Source organism: Lactuca sativa, chromosome 4, assembly GCF_002870075.4.
Source record: "Lactuca sativa cultivar Salinas chromosome 4, Lsat_Salinas_v11, whole genome shotgun sequence".
Taxonomy (NCBI): Eukaryota; Viridiplantae; Streptophyta; class Magnoliopsida; order Asterales; family Asteraceae; genus Lactuca; species Lactuca sativa.
The window spans coordinates 280,842,302-280,850,657 of NC_056626.2; positions in this window are offsets into that span (position 1 = coordinate 280,842,302).

The following is an 8,356-nucleotide window of genomic DNA, read 5'->3' on the forward strand; positions in this document are numbered from 1 at the left end:
GACGATTTCTCTCGATTCACATGGGTGTTCTTCTTGAAGCAAAAATCTGAGGCTACTCCAAAGCTCAAGCTCTTCATAAAACAAATAGAAATTCAACTGAGGAAAGCTGTTTGTAATGTAAGAAGCGACAACGGATTGGAACTCAAGAACAAAGATTTTGAAGATTTTCTTGCTGAGAAGGGAACAACTCATAATATCTCAGCCCTGTATACTCCACAGCAGAATGGTATCGTTGAAAGGCGAAACTGATCTTTGTGTGAAGCAGCTCGAACGATCTTATGTTTCGCATCTTTGCCTTTATACTTCTGGGCTGATGTAATTACTGCTGCTTGTTATACTCAGAATAGATCATATCTAAACAAGCGAGTCTCTATCACTCCTTACGAGATCTTGAAAAATCGCAAACCGAATGTGAAATTCTTCCGTGTGTTTGGTTCAAGATGCTTCATCTTCAACTCTAAAGAGAATCGAAACAAGTTTGATGCTAAGGCTGATGAAGGAATATTCTTAGGTTACTCCCTGAATTATAAGGCATATAGAGTTCCAAACAAGCGCTCTAAGAAGATTGAAGAAACATACTATGTCACTTTTCACGAAAGCTATGTTAAGAAGATAAAGACGGCTGAAGGTGCAATGCAGGAAATCGTTCCAAAGACTAGTCAGGTTACAGCCTCTATTTCAAATCTTTTTGAGCAATATATGCTTCTTTTTGATGAGCCTCAAACGACAATTGATTCTGAATCAACGGCGAAAGACAACAAGGTTGATAGTCTAAAGCAAATCGTTGATGATGTTGCTGAAAAGATGGTTGTTGATCAACCTAAAGCAACCGAGAGGCCAGACGTAAGCGAACCTTCGAATGACCGTCCTGATGTCTAAGGGGAGGGTCCGGCTCTACAACACGATCAAGGTTATTCATTCCAGGGGGAGAACTTAACGTCATAATCATCAAGCTCTACTGAAAGTCCAAATGAAGGAGAAGATACCAATCTAGATTCTGAACAGGCGTCATCCTTCGAGGGGGAGAACAACAATGTTAATGACGATGACACTCTATCAGAATTGGAAGAAGAAATCAATGCAGAATTGGATCCCTCTTGTGATTTACATTACCCACCGCTTATTAAATGGACCAAAGATCATCCACATAGTCAAATTATTGGGAATCTTCAGAAAAGGTGTTAACTCGATCTCATATCAAAGTGAAACAAGTTGCACTTTTTTCTCGAGTAGAGTTTTTCATGTTCAACTCCTTTGTTTCCAAAGTTGATCCGACGACTGTTAATTCAGCACTTGATCATTCTGACTGGGTTCAATCCATGCAAGATGAGTTGAATGAGTTTGGAAGAAACAAAGTATGACGTATTATTCCAACTCCAAAGGATGCTTCAGTTTTCGGTCTCAAATGGGTATTCAGAAACAAGATGGACAAGGAGGGGAACGTGATTCGTAACAAAGCTTGGTTGGTGGTGAAAGGATACTGTCAGGAAGAAGGTATCGATTATGAAGAGACCTTCTCTCCTGCTGCAAGATTAGGGTCTATTTGTATCTTTCTTGCCTATGCTTTGAGAAATCGCCAGGCTTCGTGAACGAGAAGTATCCAGATCACTGCTACATACTTGACAAAGCGGTATATGGCCTAAAGTAGGCTCCCAGAGCATGGTATGAAACTCTAACTCGATTCTTAAAAATGTCTAAATTCAAACAAGGCTCGGTTGACCCAACGTTCTTTCGAAAGAGAGAGGGTAACCACCTTATGATAGTCCAAATTTATGTTGATGACATCATCTTCGGCTCCGCGAATACCAGCTTAACAACTGAATTCAGGAAGTTGACGGAAACTAAATTTGAGATGAGCTCAATGGGTCCAATTAACTTTTTCCTTGGCTTAAACATTAGACAGGGACCCGAAGGCATTTTTATCAATCAGGAGGCATACACAAAGACACTGTTAGCTAAGTTTGGTATGATTGGAGAATCCAAAGTTAAAGTTACAATGGCTTTTGGGACAAAGCTTACACCCTCATTGGAGAAGCCAGCCGCTGACATGATGCTCTCTTGTCCAATGATTGGTTGTCTAATGTATCTCACAGCGAGTAGACCTGACACCATGTTTTCAGTCTGTTACTATGCTGGATTCCAAGCTAACCCACGCGAACCTCATTTGCAAGCTGTGAAAAACATCTTTTGGTATCTGAAGCGAACCTCCTCTCTCGGTCTGTGGTATACAGCCAACTCAGGATTCTTTGTCCAAGCATTCTCAGATGCTGACTTAGGTAGCTGTGGATTAGATCGTAAAAGCACCACTGGAGGATGCCAATTTCTCTATAGTAAATTGGTTAGCTAGCAATCAAAGAAACAAACTTGTGTTTCTCTCTCCACTACAGAAGCTGAATACATCGTTGCAGCATCATACACATCTAAAGTTGTATGGATACAAAGTCAGCTTAGAGATTACGGGCTGAACATAAAGAAAATCCCACTATATTGCGACTCTGAAAGTGCAATTAGGATTTGTCACAACCCAGTGCAACACTCGAAGACTAAACATATAGCACTGAGGTATCAGTTTATCAAGGATCACGTGGAAGATGGCAACGTGGAAATTCATTTCGTAAGGACGACTGATCAACTAGCAGATATATTCACTAAGGCTTTACCTGAAGCAAACTTCAACAAGATTTTGTAAGGCCTAGGAATGATGGAAGAAGAATCAGTACCAAAATCGCCTTCGCTTCAATAAAAGTAAGAAGCGAAATAGAGAGAACCGAAATGAATCGAACGTTTGGTCTATTTCGGGTGAAGCTCGACCATGAACCGAAATGAACCGAGCGTTCGGTCTATTTCGGGTTCGGTCCTTCTGAACTTGTTCGCTTCTTTTTCTTGTCAAGGCATTTTGATTGTATGTACACTCCTTTAAATACTTCCTTTTACATTCATAAAACCCAAAAATATTTTTCTTTTTCGTTCAAATAAATAATTTTCACAAAATACAAAAATATTTTTTGTTTTTGATCTAATGATTTCTTTTGCATAAGTGTTACTCTCGATGATGAAGATCCAGAAGGTATAATCTCTTTTCTATACACTTTCTACGTGTCCCTAGAAGCATGTCGCTGCATGTTAACTAAAGCCTCGACAGATTTTGAGTGAAGCCTTAATAACATGATACATACAATTCAAGTTTTCCCAAGCTAGGTTGCAATATTCACTCTAATCATGAGCTACCTTACTCTACTCACATTGAGCTTAGAGTTTTCTGCTTAGTCATTCTTTTATAGCAGAGGTACATTTGTTTCTTATACTACCTCCATCATTTTTGTCCATTATACTTCATCTCACCAAAATAACCCTTGAGACTCTCAGCATTTACCACTGAGGTTTATGGTTATACAAAAATCTTTGTTAATGATCTTAGTTTCGTGTCACTATGTAGTAAGTGAAACCCACCATTCAACACTATTAATGAATTGACGGTACATGAACCATATGTTATAAATGAAATCTCTTTTTATTTTGAGTGATTCTTCTGAAAATTTCTATTACCAAGAATTTTTCTTCCCCAAGGATCTAGTTAATTTTTTTTTGGGATTTCTCACCTATCCAACAGTCAATAAAAATCTTCCCTACCTACTTTTTCAACATATCACATTGATCTCACAAGTACTTCGTTCAGTTTCGGTCTTATATCAAGTATCGAAATCATGAATTGAAGCGAAAGCCACCCTTTATAAGCTTTAATTAAACAGATGCCTTTCAATACTTCTTAACAAGTACTTGATCGTTATTTATTGGGAAGCCACACAAGCACTTTAAAGTCTCTCTTGACTTTGAAGGAAGAGATTTGTTCCCAGAATCAGTTGCTTTATGTCTTTTTAAGACATCACAAATTATCACAAAAAGTTTGCTTTATTTCTTTATCTTTTACACTCTTTGCATGAAAATTTTTTATTTTCCAAAATCTGGTTCTATTAATGATGCTCTAATTGTTCCAGCTTTGTTTCTTCAAGTATTGCAATGCTCGATAAAGTTAAAAAGCAATGAAGGTTCATGTGAAATATGGAGTGACAATTCGGATAATGTTAAAGCTGAGTCAACTGTTATCCAATTGTTTTGACAATTTGAAAAATAACTTTTTATGGAATGGCATGTAAAAAAGGAAATGTCCTTTCTCTTTCCTGCGTCATCATCGGGTATGACAACTGTTCATACATCACATCAGGCGTAGTTTTCAAATAAATCCAAGATATCAGCCAAATTTTTCTCTCTCCTACTAGTACGTATAAAAGGATCAGGCACGCTCCACTTTACCCTTTTATCACTTACAAAAATCTCTCAATCAACAAAGGCGATTCATCTTACTGTTCATCTTCTTCTCCAAGCTTCCACAATGGCAGACTCTTTTTCCGTTCATGATACCTCTATTCACCAAACCCTCCTCACTATCAAACCTCAACAAAACCTGATCATCGATCTCACTCCCTTCCTCTATGAACGCTACATGATGTACGTTGTCGAGTGTCTCAAATACTCGCCTCTTGTCGATGCTCTGTCTAAGGTCGAAGTTATTCCCATGTCCTACCTCTCACTCATCTACTCCACTGCTTACTACGACAAAGCTGCTGAGTGGATTCACTTTGAAATCCACAACGAGAAGACTTCCATCTCCAAGAACCGCTTTTGTGCCCTAACTGGTCTCTCTCAAGAACCGACTTTGGAAAACCCTGAATCGATCACTACTGGTCAACTCTTCTCAATGTTTTATCAAATGGGGTACACTCAAACCCTAACCATCATCAACAAGTTCAAGAAGTCCTACCTTCCTCCTCAATGGAATGGCCTATTCACTCTACTGTTCAAAGGACTCTCTGAGCGAAGTGCCGGCTCAGATGGTGCAAGCAAGTCATTTATGATTGTGCTTTACGATCTATATCACGGGATAGATGTGGACTATGGGTCAATCATCTGGCAAAAACTGGTCCAAAACCTGTATTCCTCCTCAAGACACTCAGAAATCTTGTGTGGCAGGTACTGGTCCATCATCACTAAGTGGGCAATGGATCGTCTTCATGTTCCAATCATGGCGGATTCTCTTCTCTCCTCCATCGCCACCATTCACACAAACAAGATAATTGTCACGGATCCTACCAAGTACTCCTTCATTGGATCCATTCCTGACACCATGCTTTCCTGTGTGTCTGCAGCAAGCAATGTTCTGCAACAATACAGGAAGATTCCTTCTTCGGGTCCAAGGGAGCTCACACCAGCCATGGTTCACTCCATTGAAGAGGCTGACAAGCCAACAAAGAGGGGAAATAGAATTGAGACTTAGAAGGAGACGAAGGTTACTAAACCAACCAAGGGGCAAACGCCTAAGAAGTAAAAGTCTGACAAGGCTGCTCCGTCATAGCCTCAACCAAAGAAGCAGAAAAAGCCCACTCGGAGACTCATACTCCAATCTTCAAGCGATTTAGACTCAGAGTATGTTCCTCCTAAACACAAATCTGCTCCTTCTTCAGAATCTGAAAACGAAAGCTCTGACGAAGAGTCGTCGGGTCGTGGTGATACCCCGCCTCGCTCGCCTACCCTAGAAATTCCAGTTTGCTCCCAACCTCCTTCTCCTCCACCCGTTACCATCCCAGTATCCATCCATCCAATATTTCCTATCTCTACATCTCAACCATCAACCACTATTCCCATCCCTACTCCAATCTTCACAGACACTACCACTACCACCACTACTACAAGGGCTCATTCTACGGCTCCCACCCCACCTGTTACAAGTGAACCACATGTTACAACCAAACCACAAGTAATAACTGAACCTCCTACCACTACCAAAACCTTATCACCTATCCCATCCACTGACACCACCCCAGTTCTAGGCAATGAGGACTTGGAATTTGATTCCACTTATTTCAGTCCTTACCGTGTACAAAGTGATGAAGACGACGATGAACATGTCATCAAGCATCATCTCAAAGCAGTCAACGACAAACTCGATGAACTGCTTTCCTCCTCTTCATATGGGGCTCATTGTAATGCTGCTTTAAAGGCTTTGTTCTCCTCCGTAGTCCAAGAACACAATGCCTCCCTTACTGCTGTAGCCAAGGCTATAGATGCCTCCACTTCCCAATGCCAGAAAGCCTCCCTTGCAGTTGAGGCTTCCACCAAGGAGTGCAAAGAAGCGAACGCAAAAGTCCATAAACTAATTTCTGAGGCTCGCTAATTTTTGGATTCTTTGCAGGCGGCAGCTCAGAAAAATTCTCAAACTGTGAATGCTTCGGTTGATAACCTTTAGCGTTCTCTTCAAGTTGAACGGTCCAACTTTGAAGCTGCTCGTCAAGCAATCGAAGCAGCCAATGCCACTCTGCACGACAAAGTCAATGATCGATTGACTCAATTGGAGGCAGAGTTGGCTGTTGAAAATCGCATCATGGATGAACTCGACAAAAGAACCTCTCAGCTGAAGATGCAGAATCTCAAACTTCGCACTTCAACAGTTGAACTCAATGACTTGAAGTCTGAGAGGGAGGTTATACGATGCTCTGCTGCCGATGTTCACTCCATTTTACTTCACCACCTTGAAGCCCATGTGTAACACCCAGATTTCCAAAAATAAAATTTTCATTTAATTAATCAATTTAATATTAAAAACACTTGTTTAAAATCTTATTCACATTCAAATTACAAAACGTAGTTTCATTTTCGTTATAAAAGAAGACCAGGATCCTCCAAAACTCAACTCTTTCTTCGGTGTGTACAATCGAACCGTTGCCATCCCGCGTTACTGTAAGAACCTGAAACAACGTAACATAAACAACGTAAGCACGAAGCTTAGTGAGTTCCCCAATATACCTTACGCACATACGCCTTCCGGCCCGGATCTTTCGATCCACATAATATCGCCTTCCGGCCCGGATCTTTCGATCCACATAACTTTGCCTTCCGGCCCGGATCTTTCGATCCACATAACATCGCCTTCCGGCCCGGATCTTTCGATCCACATAACATTGCCTTCCGGCCCGGATCTTTCGATCCACATAACATTGCCTTCCGGCCCGGACCTTTCGGTCCACAAGATAATCGCCTTCCGGCCCGTACACATATATAACACATAATACAAATACTCTAACACATAAAGCACATATATCACATATCATACCTGACCTTTCTGTCACATAAAACCTTGCCTTCCGGCCCATATATAAGCATGTATATCACACGTAGCAGCTAACTTTCCATTCATAGCATATAAACATAACACACAACATACTTGACCTTCCGGTCACACAATCAAACCCTTCCGGGTGAGGTATAGTGAGAAGACTCACCTCGCGGACACTAGAAGATAGCAACTCCTAAAATCCCTTGCACTTGATCCTCCGAGCTACAAGCTCCCTGTAACATCATATATCCCTTATTTAATACTTCTATCTTCCACGTTAACTGACCCTAAGAATCACACCAGTCAACTCTGGTCAACAGTCCAATGTCAGCTCGACTGGACTCGACGAGTTCCCTGGCGACTCGGCGAGTCTGGTCGTCCTTCAATCCTCTGAGATTCCCCTTCTACTCGTCGAGTATCCTCTTTGACTCGACGAGTCACTCCTGGAAGAATCGCGGGGCCACCCCGACTCCACTCGCCGAGTCTGAAGAACAACTCGGCGAGTCCCAGTGAATCTTCAAGCTACTCGCCGAGTCTGATCATCCGACTCGGCGAGTCCATGCCATGCAGTCAATCAAACTGCTTCCTGAGATACATATTTTCCCGCAATACACACTCATGGGACTTCTGGACCTCTAATCATCCTATTACTTGGGTATAAACTTATGTATAACAACATAATAATCCATCAAATCACCAAATGGGTTTCATAAACCCTAAAATCGTGCACACATCAATATAGCAGAAATGATCCGGAATATACCTGAATAACACCCCCTCTGTGTCTCCAAACCTCAGAACTCGATCCCCTTGATATTCCTTTGGCCAAAACTCTTCTTCTTCTTGCTTAACAAATTCTTCAAAGTCAATAATGGCCTTCAAGTTTTGCTCCAAATGCCACAGTCGTCTAGGGTTCTCCACAATCGGCCAAAAGACGTGAAATGACGACATACAACCCTTAAATACGACCCAATACGAAACGGCTAGGGTTTCTGCTGAACAGCGTCGACTCGCCGAGTCCATACCTGGACTCGTCGAGTCCAGTCGCGAACCCGCGACCAACTCTGCGACCCTACTCGGCGAGTCTGGCTCCAACTCGCCGAGTCTCCCCTTTAAAACACCCCAAAATGCAATTTAACAATACTTGAGATTTTGGGCTGTTACAATTCTCCCCCACTAGAATTAGAC